Source organism: Cricetulus griseus, chromosome 4 (genome assembly GCF_003668045.3).
Source record: "Cricetulus griseus strain 17A/GY chromosome 4, alternate assembly CriGri-PICRH-1.0, whole genome shotgun sequence".
NCBI classification, from domain to species: domain Eukaryota; kingdom Metazoa; phylum Chordata; class Mammalia; order Rodentia; family Cricetidae; genus Cricetulus; species Cricetulus griseus.
The window spans coordinates 47,428,702-47,455,094 of record NC_048597.1 but is presented as its reverse complement, the minus strand read 5'-3'; the positions used below and the strand labels follow the sequence as shown (position 1 = coordinate 47,455,094).

General features: G+C 35.4%; 1 protein-coding gene across 4 annotated transcripts in view; it reads left to right on the top strand.

Annotated features, from left to right (window-relative positions):
- Nucleotides 1-26,393, top strand: part of Zbtb20 (zinc finger and BTB domain containing 20) — a 760,216-nt gene that overhangs the window by 27,285 nt on the left and 706,538 nt on the right. The window contains exon 1 of one of the 4 annotated variants that reach the window (XM_027412660.2): nucleotides 12,192-12,377. The exons of the other annotated variants lie outside the window; for them this stretch is intronic. The gene's annotated coding sequence lies outside the window, so the exon portion shown is untranslated. Of the gene's footprint in view, nucleotides 1-12,191; nucleotides 12,378-26,393 lie in introns of those variants that run through there. 4 annotated transcript variants of the gene reach the window in all.

Genomic DNA, 26,393 nt, shown 5'->3' with positions numbered 1-26,393 from the left:
CTTTTGTTAGAGAAAAATCCCTTTTTGTAATAAAAAAAAGCTGTACCTTTGTAAACAGTTTACAGGATGGACTGAGTGGTATAAATATTTTATTAATTTGAAATAGACCTTTATGATTTTAAACTTTTATCATCATTTAAAGATACATGAGTTAAATTTAAGTTGTATAGACTTAGCTTATATTTTAAATATAGTTAAATTAGACCTTTATGTCTTTAAATGTTTCTCATCATTTTAAGATACATAGCGATTTAGAAATATGAGACTTAGCAGAGTTTAAGTTATATTTAGTTAGATAGGTATAAAGTTAAATTACAGGTACAGAGACAAGCAAGACTGGGTAACAGTAAAAGGGGGAACCAGAATGCAATCTCTGATCTGTACATTGTAGCAAACAGGAGATTTAAAGGGACAGAGTAGACTTAAACAGAGGGCCCTGGAAAGGCACAGTATTTAGTAAACAAGCCATGAGTAACAGAGCCAGTGAAAGAAGAAGTCAGAGACAAAATAAAATTAAATAAAAAGCAAAAGGAATCTGACAGAAATCAAAAATCTGGCAGACAGGTTTGCTGGCACAGGCCGCTGGAGTGGGCATGCCTACAGGTAGGTCACATGACCAAGATGGCGGCCCTCAGGTCAGACCACATGGTCAAGATGGCAGTGACCCTAAGCCGCTTATTTGTCTGTTTATCCGCCTGTTGGTTGCAACCAGAAAGGTTCCGTATGTATTTCCCATGGGTGAGGTAAACAAAAATGGCAAAATCCACTCTCCAGAAGCTCGTCAGCTGGAAGTGGTGCCAGGGCCATGCCCAAAGAACACAGGAGTCTGATAAGGGGCTCAGCAGCTCCGACACCAAGGAGGAACCAGCAGTCTGAAACAAAGCACACCGCTCCCGGAGAAGGGTGCTAGACCTGATCTGTGGGAGATGCACCCAACAAGTGAAAGAAGACATCAGAGACAAATAATAGAAAGCAAGATGCCTGGCGGCAGTGCTTGCCTGTGAAAGGCACTGAACTGAGTGCAGGCCTAAGCTAGGTCACGTGGTCCTGATGGCAGCCCACAGGTCAGACCATATGGCCAAGATGGCGGCCTTCTCCCCCCCCCCCCCCAAGCACATTCTCAACTGCCGGAAGAAATTAAAAATGAAAACAAACAAACAAACAAAAACTCTCAGAGCGTCTCAAGTAGACACTGCCAAACAAGAAGAAACCCGGTCAGAGATAGAACAAACAGAAGAATGAGGGACATTCCCAGGTGAAGGAAAGTTTCCACTGGGAGGAAGAAGAACTCTGCTCATTTACCTACTTGTTGGCAGTAACTGAAAGGTCCCGTAAAGTGTATTTCCTATGGGCAAGGCCAAAAATGGCAGACTACTCTGTCTGAGAGCACCCGGCAGAAAGCCCAAAAGAGGCTCAGCAGTCCAAAACTGCAAAATGGAACCAGTAGACCAAAAGGCAGTGGACTCCAAAATGGAGTGCTGGGTCTGCCCCATGGGAAAAGTAAGGCAGATGAGTGAGTTCCAGAGATCCTTAGATTGAAAAGTGGCTAGTTGAAGTGTACAGTGTCCCGGCATCTCAGGCCGCTGCAGGCAGGAGGAAGTGTCAGGAAAAACCTGGATGGAAGTGGGCTATGAGTTCAGATTTTAGGATCCCCGAAATTTCCCATGCCTCTGGCAGGAGAGGTTACATGGAAAGCCTATCCTGCCAGCAAGCTTCGAGAAAGCTTACTGAGAGAGCCTAAACCAAGTTGAGCGCCAAATGTTATGTTTTTGAAGAAAAAGATAAAGAGGAAAAGAGAGGCGGATGAAACATAAGACTAAGAGACATATTAGGCACTTTATTATAGGCCTGGTAGAGTAGGGAGACTAAGAGAGAAGAGGAACAGGGGTAATGGCTGACTGCCATGGCTGGTTGCCATAGAGAGAGACAGAGAGGCAGAAGCAAACAGAGAGCGAAGAAGCAGCAGAGAGAGCTGTGACCTTATTTTAAAAATGGATTTTGGTTTATTCCTGAAAGCTAGAGTTGATATTCAGGAAATACATAATGCTATTATATCCATGTTTAATTACAGCCAACAACAGTTTCATTGGTCATAGGTATAGTAACATTTCTTACTAGTGTGACTCACCAGCTGTACATACTGCCCATGACTTACCAACTGTAAACATTTTGACTGTCATTCAAACTTCTGAAAACTTATATATTAGTTCAATATATTTATTAAGATAACTTTAAAATTTGGCAAGATTGCCCAGTAGGTAAAGGTGCTTGCTGCTGAGTCTGGCCATGAGTTCATTTTTTGGTACACAACATGATGAAAAGAGAATTAATACTTACAAGTTGTCGACTTAGCTCTACATGTGCACTATGGTATTCTGAGTGTGCACGTGCATACATGCATACGTAAAAACTAAAAAAAAAAATTAGAAAGGTAGCAGTAACAATAGCCACAATGCTGGAAAAAAACAGACTTAAGTTACATTAGGCAATGTTTAAATTATACCAAATGTTTTGTGATAGTTGCAATCTTATTGTGAACAGCAAATTAAACTGCTAAAGCACAAACCAGTTGTTGAGTGAAGTGCTGAGACAGTGACATTTATTGGTGGAGTGATACTTGAATGACAATTTTGAGTTTGTTACACAAAAGCTACATGAAACTCATTAACATGTTAACATTTATTACTGTTTATTTTCTGTCTACTACTATTTTATACCTTTGTATATTATATCATGAGAGGCATGTTCTAGAGTCCCAGATGATTAAGTTTATAAAATTAACTTCATAATGATTCTTGCTTGCTCTCCCCCCCCCCTGTCCCTCCATCTCCCTCCCTCCCTTGCCTTCTTTCTTTTTATTTCTCTCTTTTTCCCTTGTTCACTTGTTTGTTTGTTTCTTTTTGGCTCCTTTCATAGTAATTCCAGATTTCTTAACCAGAAGTGTTTTTTTCCTTTCTTATTGACTGATAACACTGCTTGTTCGAGTGTCTAGACACTTGCTTTATGTTATTTGGCACAAGATTGAGGATGTTGGGGGTATTCTTTGCAATGTGGAAAGCTCAACTAAGTGATTAAATGTCACTAGTTCACAATAGAATCTTGCATCTTATTTAAATTAGTGAAAGTCTAAATTTATGGATGGTCATCATGGAATAGAGTTTCGTTTTGTACAGAATACTCATAACCGAAACATTATTGACAAACTACTTAAAACTAAGAAAATGATAATTTTGGGATACCAAGCATAATTAAACTGTAACTTAGTGTAATTTCAAGTTTTTGTTTGATGAGAATTATGTAAAAGTATTTGTCATTTGTTCTGAATATATGATGTTCTGCATTTGTTGTTAATGATGATCAAACCTTCTTTAGATTGTTCAAAAGATTATAACTATAAATTTGTAACTGTCAGAATTGAATGAGTTTTGTTACGGAAACAACAACAATAACAACACATACTGAATTTTTTTTCCCATTTGGACCATTACAATGGCCAGTTGCCTCAGAGGACTTAGCAAGTTGCTGTCATGCTGACTCTATTAATTGGCTTCATAATCACAAGACAAGTTGTCAATGCTTTTTCCAACTCTGAAAACTGGCTTTTGGTATGTTTGCTTTGAAAGTCTGTCTATCTATCTATCTATCTATCTATCTATCTATCTATCTATCTATCTATCTATCTATCTATCTATCTCTGTTCTTGGTAAAGAACCTGGAGCCTTATGCATTTTAGTCAAGTTCTATACTGCTAAGCTACAGTTCCAGTCTTTGGAAGTTTATGTATTTTTAAAATTTCCTTATTTTATGTCTGTTCGTGTTTTGATTGTATTTGTCTGTGAAAAACATGAATGCCTAGTGCTCTTATAGGCCAAAAAAATGGCGTCAGATCCTCTAGAACCAGAGTTACAAATGACAGTTGTGAGCCACAATATGGAGTGCTGGGAATTGGACCTTGGTCCCCTGGAATTGCAGTCAGTGCCCTTGACCACTCCAGCCCTTTGAAACTTCTTTTAACAATTTCATCATGCTTTCTGCAAATTTCACTTTGAGAAATTTAGTAATCTTTCTCAAACACATGCAAGATAAGTACTTTTTTGAGCAACTTTGTCAAGCCCTTTTTTATACAAACCAATGTTGTTTCTGTCTGCTCTGTCTCTGTCTCTCTCTGTTTTCTTCAGTTCCTCCTCTTCCTCCTTTCCTTTTTTCTTTTTCCATTTAGGTTATTGTTAGGGTTGGCCTATGTAACTTATTAGATATGTGTCATTGAGACTTTATTTTCTTACCTGTAAGATGGAGACATTGATACTAGTTTCTCATAATGTTCTTGGTGAGATTAAATGAGGTGCTTGTATCACTAACTAGAGGTCTAAAGCATATAGCAGGATAACATTTATTCTATAGGTATCCTTCCTCTAGACTGTCCTATGTGGGTATCAGAAACTGTTAAGATGTCTTTCTTCTCTTTACGTGGGTTTAATTTTTTCCTAGAAAATATACTGCTGTACTTTTCTGGTATATTTAGTATATTTCTGACATATTTAATATATACTGTACATATGAATGTTACATATGTGTTAGAACTTTGAAGATCTGTTAGCTGCTGGCTTTGTACTAGATTGTTCAGTAGGGAGGACTGAGTAGGAAGCAGGAAGAGTTCACTCTGTTCATATGACTAAATTGCTTTTTTCTAGACCCAGGTAGATACTTTTGCAAATGACTTTAGTATACTTTTTATTAGCATTGGGTCTATTTATCGATTTTTTGTAATGACATTACTTTATGCCCTTCATTTTCTGAAGATAATCATATTATCTAAAGTTAAAGTATAAAGTATTTACAGCATTAATGTTATAATAATCCTGTAATTCAGCATTAATCTTTATAGTTATTGTTCCCCCATGGTCTGAGCTGTCCTGCATTTGGAAAAGGGGATTGACTCATTTCCATATGTGAGTCATTCTATATTAAAGGTACTTTAGCTTTCTTCTACTAAAGATTTACTATTTCCCAGCCATTGTTTGCTCCAGTAGTTACTTCTGGAGTCTTGAGGGGAAGCATGCACATTGCAGAGTTTTTTAGTATGTGAGTGAGTGTGGGGATTGACTTCTCTTTGGAGTCTTTGGTTTTCATTACAGTACTGAGTAAGGCAATAGACACCATCCAGACTTTGCTAGAGGTTTGCAGAGAAGAAAAACATTTGCATTTCAAAAATGCTTGTAGAATTCTAGATTAGGCTTCACTCCTGAGGGAAAAAAAAAAAAACAATCCACCTTCATTGAGGGAATTTCTCATTGCTTGTTCTTTCCTGCTATTCTCCACTCTTCCTCCTCCTTATTTGTTTCCTAACTGCAGACTGTTGCTTTTTCTTTTTCTTTTTCTTTTTCCTTTTCCTTTTTCCTTTCCTTTCCTTTCCTTTATCCTTTCCTTTCCTTTCCCTTTTCCTTTTCCTTTTCCTTTTCCTTTTCTCAGGTACATTGGTTAATTTCTATAGAGACTAACTTCAGACTTATTCTTGAACATTTTATGTGTATGAAGAAAAGAAATAATAGATAAACCAATGGCAAATGCAAGTTGAGTTTTTTCTTAAGTAATGGGATTTGCAATCTGCTAGCAGGCCAGCGGATGGCTGAGTAGGTTAAGGCACTTGCACCTAAGCCTGACAACCTGTGTTCAATGACAGAACCCACATGGTGGAAGAGAACCTATTCCCTCAAGTTGTTCTTTGACCTTCACATCATCATACTGTATCACATGTGTGGGACAGGCAGACAGACACAGTACACACACACACACACACACACACACACACACTGTAAACAAACATTTAAAAATATATTAGAGGACAATATCTTTTTTATTCAATATTTTATTGTCTGTCCACAAAATCTTAAAATAAGGATTTTAATAGGTGAATTAGTAAATTTGAAAGTATTACTTGCAGGTTGTTTATATCATTATTCGAACTCAAATTTGTTAATGTCTTTAGTTAACTATTTGTGAAAGTTATGTATTACTGCTTTGTTTAAGTGTATGCATGTGTGCATACACTCATTCAAGAAAACTGAGTTTTCTTTCAACTACGTTATCAGTTGCTTGCAGTTGCTAGTTGCTAGACCAGGAGGAGAGAGTCATATAATATCTTCCAATGCTACAACTAGCCATTACAGAGATATTTCCAGTTACACACTTTATAATCTGTGCCTTTATTTTTGAACTTATTTTTGATTTTAATTGAAATTAGCTATTTCTCTTCCTATAAAAAGGTTATACTATCTGGCGGTATTAGAAAACTGTGATTTATCTAGTTAATTTTCATTTTCCTGGGGACTAATGGGATACAGTTTTAGTCAGATGAAAATTAAGAATTGTTATCTAATTAGGACACATAGGATTAATTTGATTATGGTGGCTTCAATGACAATGTCTTCTATTTAGTGTAACAACCATTTTTGTCAGACTGATCCTAAACATGGCTTTTCTACCCTTTTACTTGGGCTTCTAAACTTTCCATTTCTGCATCATGGCTCTAATTTTCTTTTCCTCCTCTTCCTCTTCTTCCTCTTCCTCCTCCTCTTCATAACAAAGGTATCTTTGGGAACAGCACACATTCTTTCCTGTTAAGTCTGTAATATAAAAATATTAATGATAACCAAGAAGGAACTCAAGAAAAGTATGATTTTGGGATATTAGTAAATCTTTGGAAATTAGCTTTCTTTGATTTTGAAGAATTAAAAAACCTGCACATTTTTGAAGTGATTATTTATCAAGATAATTCTGACCAAGATGTATTGTAACTGAAAACAATGGAATTTGATACTTTAGAGCAATATTTACCACTGATAGTCACAGTCATTTATGTAATACACTGTTACTTAAAGAATTCACTAGACATTTTGGGAAATAAGACATAAGCTATATGTAGTGTGTATAGATCCTACTATATGAAAGCAAATTTTAATTCTAATCTCAGAACCTACCTCTTCTCTCCATGTATGTACATGTAAACTTTCATAAGCCATATTTTAAATTTGGATATTTATTGGCTTGTGTTCAGCTTACCGAGGAGTTTAAGTTACTATTATATAAAAATTTAGCCAATGTCATTTGATTTTGTTAACTAGATTGTTTACATGCCCATTCCCTGCTGTTCTGTGAAGTCGTCAAGGGCAGGAACAGTGTGTCATATTTTAAAATCTTTTTATCTCTAGGATGTAATAAGTAGACTATATATGTTTCATTAATGCATAAAGATTAGAACAAGGGTAAGTATTTTATTTAAGAGTAAGTCACAAGTATAAAACAAACATTTCACAGTTGAAACACTTTATAAAATCATATACTTTTATTCATTGTTCTCTTCAAATTTCTTACAATTGAATCTTGCACTTCCATTCCCTTGGGCTAAAGACTGTTGGAGATGTTTTATTGTACTGTATGTATTTATTTAATCCATTAAATACTTGGATGCACTACTGTTAAGTATATGATACTTAGACTACACAACTTTTAACAATCTTTTTTGATGTCTGATATATGTGTATATACAAGGGTGGTGTTTGTGTGGGGGCTATTGTAGGCCACATTTCCAAGTGTGCCACTCAGAGAATCATCTTGGGTGTTGGTCTTCATCTTCCAGTCTTCCATCTTGTTTGAGGCAAGGTCTTGTTTGTTGCTGTATGTATGAAGTTAGCTGGCTTGTGAGCTTCTAGTGACTCTCCTATCCCCACCTCTCATCTCACCTTAGGAACACTGGGAATACAAAATTGACTTGGGTTCTGAAGACTTTTTTGTTTTCTTTTTTCGAGACAGGGTTTCTCTGTATTGTTTTGGAGGCTGTCCTGGAACTAGCTTGGTAGACCAGGCTGGCCTCAAGCTCACAGAGATCCGCCTGCCTCTGCCTCCCAAGTGCTAGGATTAAAGGTGTGTGCCACCAACACATTTTTTGGGTTCTGAAGATTTGAGCTCAGGTTCCCACATGTGTGCAAGCACTTTACCCACCCATCCATCATTGCACAATATTCAAGAATACCAGACAGAATGTATTTTAGAATTCCTATATCCATAAACCAGATATATTGAAAACTCCAGTTATTGAATTTTTACTGTGATGTATTGATAAGCAAGGCATGATTCATTGAATTTAACCCACAAGCAAAGAACCTTATGGCTGGTGAGACTTTAGCAATCACAAAATATTTGGGAACATTGAAGTATAAGGGTTGAACCATGATATCTAAACCAGATAGGATAGACTCAAATCCCATCATCTCTAAAGTGTGTGATCTTAGGCAGTTACTTAATCTTCATGTTTCTTCATCTTGAAAATATGGCCTAAAAGCAGTTCTTACCTCCTAGGGTCATTGTTAAGATTTAATCAGTTAATAAATGAGAATGACTTAGAATATTTCCTTATACATAGTTAGCACTTAAGCACTGGCTATCACGGTAATTGTTAGAATTCAAATCTAATTATTTCCCTTAAATTTAATTTTCATTACATGAAGAAACCTCAACTGTGGATCATTACATGATTTCTTAGAATTTGCAAGTATTAGCAATAATTCTGTGCCAAGAACACAATATTTTTATTTTAGTTGTTGTTGTTGTGTGTGTATGTGTGTGATGTTATTCTATGTATGGCAACATGTGTTTGGAAGTTAGAGGAAAACTATTTGGAGTTGATTCTCCTACTGTGGGTTCTAACAATTGAACTCAGGTTTTCAAACTTGCACTTTCACATGTCTTTATCAGTTGAATCATTATACCTGCTCCAGAAGCATTACTTTTTGGAGTTGATAAGTAATAGACTTTATTTTTATTTTTAATCATATATAGGTATGTATGTGGCTTAAGTGCATTCGAGCTCTGGTGCCTGTGGAGAGGCCAGAGGTACAGGATCTCTCTGGAACTAGAGTTAATGAGCAGTTGTGAGTTGTGTGATGTGGGTGCTAGACAGTGAATTCAGGTTCTCAACAAGAGCAGTACACACTCTTAACCGAGAGCTGTCTCTCTATTCCCAATGTTTTTATTATTTTTAAAGGATTCTTAGGCTTGTAGAACATTGAAGGGAAGAGATGAGATTTCATATGTACTCCTTACCTCCACGCCTACATTGGTACCCTCTATTTACCAATCATGTGTTTTAACAGAGTGCTGCTTTTGTTACAATGATTCACTTTATCCAATTATTATCACTCAAAAATGCAGTCTGTACAGTTATCATCCTTGATGTTGTACATTCTTTTGGTTTGAACAAAAGTGCCATCACATCTATCTGGTCACTTTTAGATCACATTGAGAATAATTTTAAACTCTGAAAAGTTCTCTGTGTTTCATTTTTTCATTCTGTCTTCACCATAACCCCTGGAACCATTCCTTATTTTCACTATCATTTACAATTTTTCTTTTCTAGGATGTCATATAGTGGGAAACATGTAAATTGTAACCTTTTCATATTAGCTTCTTTCACTTGGTAATGAGCATTTAAATTTCCTCCAAATCTTTGCAAGGCTTTGTTCCTTTTAGCACTGGAAAACTTTCTATTGTCTTGATATATCACAGCATGTTTGTCCATTCAGCTAATAAAGAACATCTTGATTATTTGCAAGTTTGGGGAATTATGACTATAGCTCCTGTAGAGCAACAGTGTTGTTGAGGATTTTAAAAATAGATTTGCAAGAAACTGTCAAGTAGTTGTACTATTTTCTATTGTTGCTATCTGTAAACGAGGGTTCTGGTCCTTCCACACCATCAGCATTTGGTATTGTCAGTGTTTTTGGTTTTGGTCATTCTAACGAGTGTGTGGTGATATCTCTTTGTTTTTCTTTGCACTCCTTGAAGACATATGATGTGCATATTTTCATTTGCTTATTTATCTTTTGTTTTTCCTCTTCAATGAGGTGTCTGTTGAGCTCGTTGTCCACTTTTTAATTGCATTGCTTGGTTTCCAGTTGAGTTTAAGACATTCCATATTTTAGATAATTATCTATTACACAATTTGTCTTCTTCAAATATTTTTTAGCTCTTCATGGCTTTTATTACCATGATCTTTTGTGTACCCTTTACAGAGGAAAAAATGGTAATTTTAATGAAGTTTAGTTTACTAATACTTTCTTTTCTTGAATCATACCATTGGTATTTTACTGAAAGATTTCTTCCTATATTTTTGGAGTCTTAGAGTTTTGCATTTTACAAATATCTTTTAAAGCATTTAAGGTCTATATCTATGATTTTTTTCATGTTGTGTTGTTCCTTCCCTATGTGTTGAAAAGACTGCTTTTGTTCCATTTTTAATTTTGTTAAAGATCAGTTGACTAAGTTTATGTGGATCTGTTTCTGGCCTCCTTAGTTTAAAACAAAACAAAACAAAACTATTTATTTATTTATTTATTTATTTGCCAAAGCCACACTGTTCTGATTATTATAGCTTTATGATACAACATGGAATTACCAAGTAGAGCAGCAATGGAAAGATGTGTGCTAATAAATAGGATGACTTTGAACTTGGTATGTTGCTGAGGATAACCATTAACTTTTGCTTCATCTGTCTTCACTTCCTCTAAATGTGGGATTTTAAGTGTAAAACACTATGCCCAGTTTTAGGAAGTGCTAAGATAGATCCCAGGCCTTTGTGTATGTTAGGCAAGCACCCTGCCAACTGTTGGTCTGCATATCCCCCACCCAGCCCAGTAAGATTGTTCTTGTTGTGTAATGAAATATATTCTGAATTTTGAAGCACAGTATACAGTAAGCCATATAAAAGGATGGTCTTACTGTTAATATATTTAAGATCATTGGTGCCAAAATATAATGTTGGAATAAGTCAGATGCATTCCCTTACCTTTCATTTTTTTTTTGTGAATTACTTTAGAAAAATGTACTCTATATGAATGTTTTTTAAATGTGTACATATGGTATCGTCAAATTATATAGAACAATGTCAAGGAAGGTGGGTGTCTACATAGATCATTGATACAGAACTCAGGTATGGGATAGTGCATCAGGAATCGTTCTGAAAAAATAAGGGATAGTAAAAGTGACTTGCAACCAGTCCTGTTTTCTGATGTTGGTCATTCTACTGCTGAAAATATATCGCCATTTTAGAAAAGGTTGTTGGCAAAGGGTATGGGTACGTGTGGTGGGACCAATAATATAATTAGCACTATTTTACTGGCACTAGTGTGTGTGGAAATTTGGTTACAGATATAGGATAGAGTTTCATTTTTTTCTTCTTTCAAGAAGGTTTATTTAAAAGCTCCAGTTTTAGATTTTATTTCTAATAAAAGATCAAGAGTTATTTACTGTAGTTTCAGATCCATATTATATGGAACCTTGTCCTGCTTGAGTGGTCACTACTAGTGGGCTTATTTCTCTGGTATACTATGTATTGTATGCATTGCACCTGTTCATACGGACTACATTGCATTGTGGTGTTTGTGTAGCTGGATGCTTCAAACAAGGAACCAGCCTGCTTTCTTCTAGGGTACTAGCCTATTAGCAAGTTAATTGAACTTAATTCTGCTCTTGTCTTCAGTTTTGTGTATGGTCTTGGTTTGTTTACTGAACAGTGATTTCTTCTTTGCAGTTATCAGTTTTGTCTGAGATCAGCTTTCCTATTGTATTGAGTCTGTTTCTTACAGTCTCCTTTAAGACTGCTCTGACTTTAAAATCATTACTAGGCTTTTGTCAGAGCAGATTTGTTGACATTTTTCCCACATTAAAAAATAAATTTGAAAGATAGCACGAATAAGCTATGCAATTCCCTGTGTCCTGCTAATATGCAAAAATGTATTTATGATAATTACACACGTACTGTGTGCCAGAGCTGAAACAATACATTCCTCATAATGGAGCATAAATAAAGAAGGTGGAGCCAGCTGCTCCTAAACTGTTTATTTGCAAGCAGTAATGCTATAGAGACTATACCTTTTTCACTCTGTTAGTCTGGCAATACTGAACCTGTTGCTGCATTAGACGAGTTGCATTTTGCTGGATAGGGGAAGGAGGGCTGTCTGCTGTCTGGTAGGAGGGCTTTGTCTGTGCCTCTCTCTGTGTGTTTCTTTCTGTTTTTCTTTCTCTCTCTCTTTCTCTTTCTCACTGGCTTGCTTGCTCTGTCTCTGTCTTTCTCTCTCTCTCTCTCTCTCTCTCTCTCTCTCTCTCTCTCTCTCTCTCTCTCTGCCCCCCTTCCCCTCCCTCTCTCTTGCTCTCTCTCTCTTCCCGTCTCTGTGGTTTGTAAGGTAGGTTGCAGTGTGTGTATATACACAACATCAAGAGCAGGAAAATGGACTCATTAGGGAGGCAGGCAGTCATTACCACTCACACTGTACTTCCAGGGAGACACCGATTATGAGAAGAGAAACTCAGCGCTGGGGAAGAAGGTAGGGGCAGACAACTTTCATAAAAACAACCCTGCCTCCTCAGTACCCCTGTATTTATCATCTTATTTAGTCCACAGTGCTTTTATGCTTTCTTTTTTGAATTTTAATTTCTGTATTTAAATTTGACAGAGCTAATGCTAGCTTAAAATTTGGAACATCTATAGGAGGCCTACCCTCTACTAATTTTCTTAATTATTTAAGGGTGTGACCTTGTGATTCAGTTTTATTAGTTTAAAAATAATTATAAACAAACCTATTTTTCTTACTAAAGTACTAAGTAAATCAGAATCTTTCACTCTTTTAGAACAAACTCCTCCGTATGTTTGTCTCTTTGCTTTTCTTGTCTGTTTATGCAGTTCCATCTGTCTGTCTATATATCATGTTGTCCTTATTTATTGCTAACTGGATTTTGTTAGTTATTTGCCAGCGAGTTTTAGCTACTGTGCCAGTGTGGGTACTACCAAAGTGAGACTCTTGTTCTTTGTTTTACATTGAAGTTTAAAGTCCATATTTACAGTTTAAATCCTTGAAGCAGGTTGCATACTTTATGCCAGCATGTTTATTTGGTGACAGTGGACATAAGGTGAGGGGTAGCCTGAAGGTGGGCAAGAATCAAGTAACTATTTTTGCTATTATACACATAGAATTAGGGTATCAGGGGACTATATTTTGAAAGGAATTGGGGCTATTTTCTAACTTTTTATTTTACAGATGGATTGTTGCATTTATATTGATATTACTGTGGTTAGTAAGAATACAAACTTTCTAAACAAGCAGTTTTTATCCTGGGACAGTTTCCTTTTAGTTTGTTACTGTTTGTTTATGCTTGGGAGGGAGTAGTGGGGGCTGGCCCTTTTTTTTTTTTTCAAACAAAGTGGAAGCTATGGAGTGTATCAGGCCATTTTGTGAAACAACTGTAAGTATTCCCTTAACATTTTTGAGACTGTAAATAATGTATTTGTTATTGCAAATATGTATTTGAGGTACTCTTTTTCTTTTTTACTTCTTATTTCTTCTCATGGTGGGAAAAAGTTATGTTTTAAACCAGCTTATATGGTTGAGGAATTTTCTAGAAAAGTGTTTTTCAAAATTCCAAGGAGTAGTTAAATAGGATTCATTCGAAGTATACATTAAAATAGACTTTTGTTTGGCTTTGTATGAAAGTAAAACTTTTATTCATGTGATAAAAATTAAGTCAGGCAGAGATACATGAATGTTTTCAGAAAAATACACGAACAGTGATAGGAAATGGATGCTGATCTGTGGAGATCTTTGATAATAACAATCACCTTTTTGTAATACATTATTTATTTACTATAAGTGGCAGACTTTCCCCGTTAATTCCATTAGGCCTCTCTGACAACACAAAGAAGCCCATAAAGCAATATTCTTAACCCACTTGGGACACTAGAGCAGACTCCTAAACACATTCTCAAGGTTTAAACCTTGTAAAATGTTTATTAAAAATCCATTATTATGACAGGGTAGTGAACTTTTTCTACTAAAAGTCTTTTTTACCTCTTCTTTTAAAAATGTATACTTAGATTTTTAATTTAGTTATTTTTCTCCTCTGTCTTTTCAGCTGGAAAGGCCAGCTTTGCCCAGGAGCAGTACAACCTTGAAGGGCATTCAGTCAGGTCCTTTAGAGGCTGTTTTCATCCAAGGTCCAAGGACAGTTTAGGGGGAGTCTTTAGCTAGTATATGTTAGTACTCTGCATAATAATTGGGGTTTTCAATAGAATTTTTCCCAATTCAGACTGTGATCCAAAAATTTGTTTCAGAACTAATAGGTCAGAAGTATGTTTGTCTCATGCACCTGTTATTTTTGCTGTTATTACTGAGAGAAATATTTAAGATGCTCTTTTAAACAAAAGAAATATTTCATGTGTCTTGATCAATCATTTCAGTATGCATGTGTGTTTATGGAAATATTATTGTACATTTATGTACATAATTCATGTTTATATGAGTCAAAGAATTACAGATGCAATACTGATATAATTTAAATAGTTCACATTATGTTTTTACATTACCCACAAGTAAACACCAAATGCAGCAATTCTTAGAAGAAAATGGGAAGGGAAAATTTTAGTCATTTCTGTGGTAGTTTTAATTTTTAGAGTGTGTTTTCTTTTGCATTATAATTCTTGGTTGGCCTTCAGTAAATTGAAAATATTTTTAGTATGAAAAATAATCTTGCCCTTTTCTGGGAGGAACTGTCACAATCTAAATACTGCAGGACATTGTAAAATGTGCATAAGTAAACTTAAAGCCAGTGCCCTCTGCTGCACAGGGATTTGGAAAGCTGAAAGGCTTGCGTCACAGGAGGGCTATAGAGTGCCAGAAAAATTCATTAACCAGCCTTGCTGGTTTTGGTGGGCTCATCTTCCTGTATAGGTCCCGAAGCCCTGGTTAGGTCACAGTGTGTTTCATTTTAATGTTGGAGCGGACAGTTATCTAACACACCCACATGAGGAAGTGCTCTAAAGCAGTTATTTCATGCTTTGCCATGCCCTGTAGCTAAAACAATTTGGTATTGAGTGACGTGTGTGTGCTTTTTAACTCCTATCCGATGAAAATCAGCTTTGGCTCTTTGAAAACCACCCAAACAGTGGAATGCCAAGCAGTATGATTCAAATTCTAAGCACATGCCAGTTTAAACTTTTTAATTTTTTTAACTGAAGGACGAATCACTATGATTATTTTTAATAGAAAGAGTATATGTGATTTCCTGCATCATACTCAATAGGGTTTCAAAAATTGAGGATACTTTTCCATCATGGATTTTTTTTTTTAAATTTTTTATTGCAGAAGCCTATGTTCGTCAAAAGGAAAGCAGCTGCATACTTTCTCCCTGAAATGTTAACAAATAAATGGCATTCCTGTTTATTTATCTATTTTTGAATTTTAATGATTAGTCCTTGTGCTAATTAACAAATTCCTGTATTCATAAAATCTGGCACTATATAAATAACCAATTGTGTGATTATCTACACATGTTCTGGCTTTCTATAAATATAGAAATTATTGGTGGATGTGTTCGTGGACTTGCCCAACCCTGAGTAGTGGCTGGTTATGCTGTCTCCTAGGAAGCCAAATTTAGGCCCTGAGCAACGTGTTGCTCCGAGGTCTGGCAAGGTGCAGCATCTGCTCCTGTGCTCACTGTGATCTTTTCTGGCAAAGGGAGGTCTGTTGTTGACATTCTTGGAATGCTGCTAGTCCTAGCCTTCTTCAGCTGCAAGGGTGGCCTCTTGAGAGTAGCTGCTGATAATGGGCATTGGAGCTGCTTTACCTTGGAGCTACTTAAAAATATAAAAATTAACGTTTGTTCTGTGTTTTGCTTTTTAAATTTCTATTGAAGAAGTCCATCTCAACTTTTTTTTAAAAACTGGTAAGGAGCTAAGCTAGTTTAAGTCACATAGTACTGAAGAGAAAATTAGCTCATTTTCATGTGTTGGCTGTCTAAATTACAAGTGGATTTTAGAAATTGGGTACCACAAAGAAACAGGTTATCCTACAGTAGTGGTGGTACATACTGTCAGTTGTTTAAGGTGTACTTGCAAGTGGCTCCCCCCCCCCCGTTAAAAAATAATATTAAAGTAACATGTTTCCTAATAGATTCTTTTTTGTCCACACTTAGTTTTGGTTGGCTCTTGACCCCAGAGTTCCTAACCTAATTTTTCTGTCTCCTATGTATTTGCATGGCAGTACCAGAGTTATAACTAAGTAATCTGTTCTTTGCTCAGAGGCCAAGGCCTTTCATTTTTTTATTTTATTTTATATAAGACATTTTGGTACTTTTATGTAATCACTTAGCACTTAGTAAGGCACTTTTAATTTGTGACCAAAAGTCTAAAGACTACATGCATATTCTAAAAATTCTAGAAAATATATGACTTCTTGTTGTCCTGCTACATAAATGTCCTATATTCATGTATCAATATTGATTCCTTTATATTTAATGTACCAAGAATATGTTTGAGCTATTTTAGAAACAGTAGAGGCAAATTTCTGAGGCTGTAAGAAGAAATAGTGCCACCTACCTGTTCTTACTGTCATGCATGTGGCATCCACCATAGCAGGTGTTCAAAGCAGCATTTAGGGGCTTACAAGAAATGGGACTTTTCTGTGACTCTGCCCTTTCCTACAGTAACACCTTTCCTACAGTAACACAGTCCTGAAGAAATGCCTTGCTAGTTGTGCACTCAGCTGAGGGAACATTATCCTTGGCTTCAGAACCTGTCTTCTACTCTAGGATCAAGCTCTTTGGTGATTCTGCAGTTCACTTGAAAGTAGTCAGCTTGAGGACATGGATCTTTTGCCCTTCTGGAATCTTTTGACACTCAACTGAAACTCCAGGGGGTTGAGTTTTGGTTCATTAAGCAATACGACTCTTACATAAGCACTTTAACCCAGACAAACTTTAGCTACTGACTTCCAAGTAAGAAATGGAGAAAAGGAGGAAGGACAGTTGATCAGTTCATTCAGTTGTCAGATGGAAACCAAATGCATTCTCATTAATTCTGAATATCCATGCTTCCTTCAACACGGACTGGAAGGGTGCTGATTATTATATGATGTTTGCCTTTTTGATATTGGAAGTAACTTTGGCATTGAAGACTTTTGTGTCTCCAGATATCACGAATTTGTTGCTGATATTTCATATTATGCAGTTAAGTATCAAGAACTTATTTGAAACTCACTGTGAACCTTTTTTGAAACCATAAAATTTGTTAAATAAATTTAAGAGTTAGAAGGCTTTGTTTTTCTCTTTTTATATGATTACCATGGGTTTTTGTTTGAGTTTTCATTAAAAAAATCCTATGGATTTACAATAAAATTGTGATTTATTGTTGTGAATTCATTTTGTAGTTTGAACTTTCAAGCAAATTAAATGTAACTGACAAAAATTATAGGAGTGTTTTCAATTTGTACAGGTGTGCCTACTTAACAATTAATAAAAAACAATAACTGCAGAACACTTTTTCAGTTTATATAACTTTTTGGTTCCCATATGCATGTATGAAAACGATAAGATTGTCAGTTTAAAGAAAAGCACTTTAGACATCCTTTCTTTTGCTGGCTAAATCGAAGTTAGGAAAATACTGTTGGAAGGGCTGGGCTGCTTTACACTATTCCTTGTTTGTTTGTTTTCTTTTTAAATACTGGACACAAACTTCCTCCTGATTCAGTAAATATATTTCCTTTTTGCACATGTTTCTTAATGTCTTTATGTTACTAGTTATATAGTCTTACCACCTTGGTTTTAGGTAGGACAAAAAGAACTACAATACTTGTAACATTTTGTGGCTTCTTATATTAGCAGTGATCTTTTTTTCCCTACATTTCAGCTCTACAAGGGAGAGAAATAGATGTGATTAAAAGTAAATGAAGATAAATTGAAGTAATATAGGTGATACTGATGGTGGAAGGAGTAGGTGAAAGAAAAAGATCATATTCAACTTTGGTAAAACCATTTGACCCGTTTTTACAGTTTTCATTTGCATCTCCCTAAAGCTGATAGATGGAAATATTCTATCTATCCCAGAACAGATTCCAATGGTCCCACAAAAACCAGGTCATAGAAGAAGTCAAAACATTCTCACATTGGCAGAACTTACAGCGCCATGCGTCTGTTTGCCCTTTAACCTTGGGTTTTGAGATGTGAGAAGATTTTCATATTGGTGAACGGACTGACTTGTTTTTGTAAGAAATCTTCCCAACAAAGCCTTTTCCAAACCTGTGCTGAAGCAGCACCATGAGCTGAGTGAAAGTGGGGGACCTGATCTGCTGTGTGTGTGTGTGTGTGTGTGTGTGTGTGTGTGTGTGTGTGTGTGTTTCCTCTTAAAGGGTCTTATAGGAAACAATAACAAAGCACCCTCTAAGCTTTGCAGCCCACAAAATGGGTTCAGGTTTTGTTTTACACAATGGCTTTATGAAACCAACTTTTAATAGCCCATTCTACCCTGTGCCCTGCCTATTTGGTGGTTTGCTTTGTAAATATTGAATAGATATGAATGATTCTTTAGTTTTAAGAAAAAAATTATACTATTGTAGTCTCAGTATGCCCACCAACATGAAGATACTCTAGAACTAACATACAATAGTTTCATTCAATTAATTGAGCATGTAACCTATGAACAAGAGTTTAGAAACTAATTTTTCTTGGTATGTTGAAAGAAACTCTTATGGTTTCCTACATAAAGCTCTTGCTCCGGAATCAGGTGGTATTAATTAATGCAAAAAAAGGATTTAATGTGGCTAAATCTGGAGGCCTTGTTTCTGGTTCTGACTGTGATTTTAGAGGTCACAATTTTGTTTTGCAGTTTCTTTGACAATGAAATGGATTAAAACTTTAAAAATTTTAAAGTCTTAATGTGATTTTGTTTTAAGTAGATACATCTATATGTCTGTCTTCTCACATTTTCTGTTTATAAGTTAAAAGTGTATGGAGAAAGGTTGGGTTGGTAATAAAGAAAGAATAAAAGACACCTATGTAGTCTGAGAGAAGGTAGCACTTTAATTTTGAGGTGCTGGTTATCACGGTAAGTAAATGTTGCAATATATTATTGGTCTTATTTAATGATGCAGTGATTGCAATGACTAAAATTGTTTTTTTGTCAGACTAAAGGACTTAATTGTCTGTGGATGGTTTGATAATAGACAGTTTTTAACCAAATGAAGTACAATATGGCTACTATGGCTCCACTCCTTCCCACTGGCCACTAGATGGAGAGGCGGTCCGTGTCCTCAGCTTGCTTGCCCGTGGTAAACAGCTCACTTCTGAGTTTCTACTGGCAAAGCCGAACTGTATGCCTTTGAACATTTTATGAACACAGACATGACATTTTGGAAACACCATCAGAGAATATGTTGTCTTCTATAAAAGCTTGATGTGATTTTCATGAAATTCAAAACGATTTGCTCTTCTTTAGGCCCCTGGAAATGCTGGCAGACACAGGAGGCCAGTATTACAACTCTGGTTTTAACTGCCACAATAGAGCCTTTTGCCTCTTTCAAATTTGTCCACTTAGAAAGGGCCCTGAAATGAATGTCAGCACGACAGTGCCACCTTGTGTCCCCGTTGCTATGATAGTAACTAATGCATGAGCCAGTGAAAAGGAAAGAACTGGACCGTCACAAAAAATTTTTGCAGATTGTTTTAAGCTTAGATTTTACAATGATACAAAAATTCTTATACAGTGTTTTAGTATGTTTGAGAATTCTTTTTAAAAACTTATTCTTCTTTCATGCATTACATCTCAACTGAAGTCCCCCCTTTTACTCCTCCCAGTATCTCCTTGTATCACTCTTCCCTCAGATCCACTCCTTGTCTGTTTTCCTTCAAAATAAAACAAAACAAAAACCAACCAACCACCACCACCACCACCAGCAACAAAAACAAACAAAAAAATAACAAAAAAGTACAGGTCTCCTAGGGATATCCGTGGAACATGGCCTAACAAGATACAGTAAGATTGGGCACAAACCCACATATCATGGCTGGATGTGGCAACCCAATAGGAGGAAAAGGGTCCCAAGTGCAGGTGTACTCAGGAAAATGTTAGGATCTGTGCATTTCCTTCTCTCTCATAATAGTGTATATTAAAAGATCTTTTAAAATGCTGAGTTCAGAGAGGGATGTACTTAGAATTAGCTATGAAGTAAACAACGAATAGGAGAGATTTTCACCAAGTTCTTACCACTTGTAAAACTGAAATTCAACATACTAGACAGTGAGATATTTCCTCCTTTGAATTCTGATGGAAACTTTTATATGCATCCCTTTTATATGCATACCATTTATCATATTGGATTATCATTGTTTCTAAGCATATATTCAGTATAAGCCCTGAGCTGAAGGATGAGGCTTACATATTAACTGTCATTCTTGAACTTTCTATGGCATGCAGAGTAGTCACTTAGTAACTTGAGGTACACATGGTTATACTGGTTAGTGTATGACATGTGCATTTATTCACACACACACACACACACACACACACACGCACGCACGCACGCACGCACGCACGCACGCACACACACACACACACACACACACACACACACACTCCCCTACCCCCCTGTTTTAAATGATTTTAAAGCATTTCTTTTTTTGGAAAAACACCTTTTGATTTTTTACCTCTTTCTCAAACAATCCTTTATAGCTTTACTTCCCTTTGATATTTAAATGACCTTTTCTGTTTTTGCTTGGGAAAACTATGCTCGAGTGTGTGTTGTAGTTGACTATGGAGTCAACACTCAGTTTCTATATTCTACCTTCACAAACAAATTTACTGTGTTAATGTCAGTTTCCAGTGCATAAAATCAGTGGACTGGTCCGTTTGAGCTGAGGGGGTGTTAACTGATGATTTTTAGAGGGGCTGGTCTTGTGTTTACAGTATCTTTGTACCTTTAGTGTCTTAGTTTTTGAATTACTAATATAGCTAAAAGTTGAATTGCTAGCTGTTGAAAATACTATTTGGTATCTCATGATTTAGAAGATAAAGTTCTTCCAGGGGCTAAATTTGATATGGGCAAGGCTATTATTATAATTCAAGATTTTGCTTTTTATTAAATATTTAGTTTGGTTTATTGGGCTATCACTACCGTTATGCCCATTAGCTATGAAGTAAGTCAAGTAGAATAAATTTAAAGAACAAGTTGAACATGTATTTCTATAAAACTATAGACTACTTAAAACCTACACATTATTTCATGCTATTTACATTTTATTAATAATGTTTAAAAATCAATGTTAAGCTTTAAATTTTATATGTTTTTTGTATGGATTCTACTCCTGGGTTTTAAGTCCACATATCACTGAAAATAGAAACAAACTTAGGATTTGATAATTTGCTTAACTCTTTAAAGTTTGACTTATTAACTTTTAAAAAAGTAATAGTAGATGTTACTTTCCTACAACCTGTCATAAGGTTGTTGTAAGGGTTAAATGAGTTCATGCTACAAAGTTTTTATGAGAAGTAAAAGGAATGTGCAAATACTAGTGATAATTACTGCCAGTACTGCTGTAATTAAAGAAGGAATAGATAATAAAATCTAAGTAAAAGCAAAACACACAATTTAAGAACATTAAAATATGTGGCATTTTTTAGTTGGAATGCTTCTCTGAAGCAGCAGACCCTTTAAAGTTGTTCTTCAAATTTTCTATATTTTGTTCCAATAAATAATAATTATAATACTTAGAACCACTATTTCCTTAAACAGTTTTTAAACTTATCATTTACAAGTTATTTTTTGATAATGATACTAAGTGTAGAAGCTACTTAAAAAAAATAACTACAATGGAAAATGTTTCCTTTTCAGTATTGCATTCCAAACCATAGTTCATAGGTTTTTAAGTATCAGGGTACATAATATTTATTCTAAGGAGTTTCTTAAAATTCAGCTTTCCAAGGTGTAGGGTTTTAGTTGTGGGGAGTGGTAGGGGAGGGAGGAGGGGAGGGAGAAGGAACTGGGATTGTTATGTAAAACATTCTTGTTTCTAATTCAGATAAAAAAAACTGCAGTAAAAGAAATAAAACAAAAAAAATTCAGCTTTCCAAGCTCCATTCTCAATAATTGTTTAGTGGAATTCAGGGATCCTGCACTGTAGCTGTTCCAAACACTTAAGGAAAATTTCAGTTGAGTTTTTTGTCATCTACATATAGCCACACATGCTCTACAACCAGCCGGTGCATTTTAAAATTCATAGATGTCTAGGTCCTGTTTTCAGAGCTCCTAAGTCAGAACCCATAGAGCAGTATTTGAATACATGTATCTTTACAAAAGCTACTCCATCAGGCCTTGAGAATCACTGCTTTTTGTTTTTTTAAGATGTAATGCTACAATATGTTTTTTGTTGCATAAGATTTTATCCTCATCTATAATTCTTCAACTAAACACAACCATATTTTACATGTAGAAGGCTAGAGTCAGTACTGCCATGCATGAAAAATTTGGTCTTGCTTTATAATCCAAAACTTAAGGAAGAAGGGTAACACATTATTTTCCACACAAGTTGCTTAATTTAATCTTTACCTAGAGGTAAAGATTAAAAATTTACAGTGATATTCTGCCTATGTTTCAGTTCAAAAAAAAAAAAAACTCTGTAGAATGCACTGCAGAGTTCAATTGATAGCTGTATATTTCAGTTCAGTTTTAGAGTCTGTGTTCTTTGCCCTACATCATGTCATTTTCCCCAATTCAATGAATCTTTATCAAATTCCCATTATGGTATGTGGTAGTATCTAATTTTGGGAGGCCAAAAAGTGTATGACCTACTTGCTATAATAATTATTAATTAAAACATGTGAACGGAAAGAAAAATTTATTTTTCTATTGGAAATGATTTCTTTCTGGAGGTAGGAATAAAGTGCCAATAGTCAAAAGAAGCCTACATAGTTTTACTAGTTATAATTATTGAATTCTTAAAAAGCTTTGCTTATGGGGCCCTGTAACCCTTATATCTTCATTATGAAGTGTTTTCTAATAGAGAAGGAAAGCCAGGCTTGTAACCATTAAGTGACTCACACATGATTGTATATCTATTAAGTGGCAAAACTGAGGTTAAATACTGGTCTATCTATTGTTGATAGCAAAGTTGGTGCTCCTAATACAGTTACTCCTCAGCATCAGGTTATACCTCCATTTGTTAATCATAAGTCACTAAATGCTAATAAGCCTTGTAGAGCACAAGTTTGTTTCCTTTATAGGTGACACACCTTACCACATTGAATAAGCTCAGGGATTTCTTTAATCTGTAAAGTTGGAGTGAAAATGTAATAATCTAGGGAAACCAGTTGAAATGAATAGTCTTTTGTTTATATTTTTTAGTGTTAAATTCCTTTAATGGGACATTATTTGAATGAAAATTTAAATCTTACCCACTATAATATGCCAGGACACACACAAATTCTATATCATATCTATTATTATCAGTGTTTAAGTAACTGGTTTATATTTAAAGTAAGATGTAATAGAACCAATGCATCAACAACTTTTTATAGTTAAAATATCTGACCATAGAGCATTCCAAATGTTCCTTTTTGAAAAAGAAAGTCTCTGTGTTAGTGACAGCCTGAATATACAGTGTGGCATACAAACCGGTATATTCCACACTTACCTTTATATAAATTTCCAAACATGTACTGTTTAAACATTTTTTTATAGACTTAGTAGTTCTCTACATGTATTAGAATTGGCACAGTGTAAAGAAACTCTGTTGCATATCATCTACATTTGAAAATAACCATGATTTTTATAAATTAAGATATTCATATAGTTGGGGAAATTTTTAATGACAACCAAATTTATATATTAAAATTATATATGTATGTATGTATCTATGTATATAAAGATTCACAGAATTACTAACCAGGGGAATGTAATCTTTTCTTTAGAAGACTTTCACAGTTTTGGGGATTTGGATTACCTTTCAGTTTCTAAGAGTAGCCTTTCCCCAAATGACATTCTTTTAAAATGTCATCTGGGGAAGACCTTAAAATTAAGAAGTTTGCCTATTCTTTTTGTTCCATATATGAAAATTGAAACCTGATTTTTGTAGAAAGTCAAATTTAGTAACAGAGCATGAATTGAAAAATTTTGTCAGTCATTTATTTATGCTCCACAGGGAAAATCCTGTAGGCTCTTTGAATAGCCTAAATTTATTTTGATTTGAGACCAGCTTAAAGGTGTGTCTCTCCTAAAACAGGTCTCCATTTTTCTGAGGAAAATTCCAGAGGCATTAGTAGTGGGAGGTAGTGTACCAACAATGGCCCCTTTGGGGCCAAATAAGCACTTTAGCAGAACTCAGGCATTCCCATCCCCTAAACCAATGCATGGCTTGTCCAGAGGGTATGTTTAATTTTGACCACTGATTTTTATTTCTTTGCAAACACACAGGAGTCAGAAAATTCAAGGTGGTAGGGTACTACTGATAGCATGGCAGTGAGGTTTTGGCTAGGAATGAATAAAATGTCAAAGATTCTAGCCAGTATAGGGATGTGGGAAGCGATTGGTATCTGAAACTCTTTCATAGATTTGTTGCTTCACCAATTATGGAGAAGCTAAAATAGATAAAATGACTAGTTCCAGTTACACAGCAGTTTCTAGTGTTGGGGATGGTGCTGGAGATTTGTGTAGTGAGAAAATTGGCCAGCCTGGTTCCTCTGTTATTCAAGAGACTTCTTTAACATCTCTGCACCCCTATCTTCCCTCTTTTCTTACTATGCTGTACTATGTAAGCATCATTCCAGTGTTAGTTTCATTCTTAGAGTTTGGGTGAGAGGTACATTTGGAGCATTAAGGGCATTTAGAACAAGCTTATCTGTAAGCCCAATGTACATCCTTTTAAGCATGTGTGTCTCTTTTAGTTGGATCATATATGTAACAAACACAGAGCCAGAATCAGAGCTTGGTGTTGAAGAAGTAGATAATTTGCTCATGGTAGAGATCTAAGTATGGAAAATGTGGTGAGTAATACTATAAGGTTTAAAAAGCAGCTTCCTAATCACAGCTGATGACAGGGTTTTGAAGCAAACCTAGAGTAGAGTTTTCTACTAATTTGATGTCATTATATGGATTTAGGGTAGAAACACTAATCAGAACTTACCCTTCAAAAGTTTTATAACTACCTTGGATATCTCCTTTGCATGAACCTCATGAGAAAATTTCATCTTGGTTCTAGTCTCACCTGTTGAGGCTGGATATATAAACTGCTCACTGTTTCAATAAACCATGATAAAAATCTGTGGATGTTGTAGTGTGTGAGCAGTAGCATCATATTTAATTATAATGCCATTTTACTAGTTTCTGTGTACCAAATGAAATTAAAACTTGAGTTTTATCTGGTCACCTGAAGCTAACTAGGTAATTATGTGGAAGAATTTGGGGGTGTGGGCGGTTCACCCACAGTCCAGTACACTCGCCAGACTGTTAAACTTTGACTAGTGAGAATGTATGATTTATTCCTGAACCCTAACACAGATCAGGTAGATGACTATCATATTGACACATCCACAGCCACCCACAGCTTTGGATTCTATTCTAAGAATTCAAATTACTTGAGACCAAAAAGCAGCCATACATTTGATTCACCAAATGTGTCCTGCTTGCAAATAGCTCCTGGTTTCTTTGTAGGGCCTACTGAAAAGTTTGTTGTATTTTCCTATCTCAGCAACAGAGTCAATAGCAGCAGAGCCTAGAAGCCAGTGGTTAGGATGTGAGGCTCTCTTAGAAGTAGGACATAGTCTTCTCACCTTATGTTTAAATTCACACTAACTGGCAGGAAATTAAATGTGGTTCTGTAAGAAATATATTGTGGAATTCTTAAACTAGAAGTAGCTAAACTAGAAGTAACCACATAACATCTTCAAAGAATTTTAGGTATTTTTCCACTCCCAAGACAATTTTCATTTAGACTTCGTCTTTATTAAGACTTCAAAATAGAAGATGAAATTGACAACCTTAAGGTGACAGTAGCCTACAAACTATAAAATTATAGTTGGTGCAGATTGGGTATTCTTGGGAACAGATAAGTATGCTTTTATCAACTGCAAATAAATTGTTAAAGTTCTCTAGAAAAATAAATACTTATCCTTAAGAAGTTGTTTATGGATAACTTAGGGTAGAAAAGAAATAGTAGTTCAAAAATTTCCTTATACTGTTTTAAAAAGCTTGAGTTTAAATTTGAGTGAGAGGGTGAGAATGTTTTATTAATTGCCATTTGAATATTCAGCTCCAGGTTTGTAGGCATCTTTGTAAACCAGGATACAAAGACCATAGAAAAAGATTCTTGTTTGGAAATTACATTTCATGTGGCTAAAAAACGCTAAAGAAGTTTCTTGTTATAATAAGGTGAAAGTGGTTACCAAAGAAACAAAAGTTCTTATCCCTTGGCCTGAGGCAAATGTGGCATATTAAGCTTAAAATGAATTCTCCTCTCAGGAGTGCACACAACTCTTATTAATGTCTTAGAAATTATGCACACATAGGAAAAATGAATACCATTTTCAA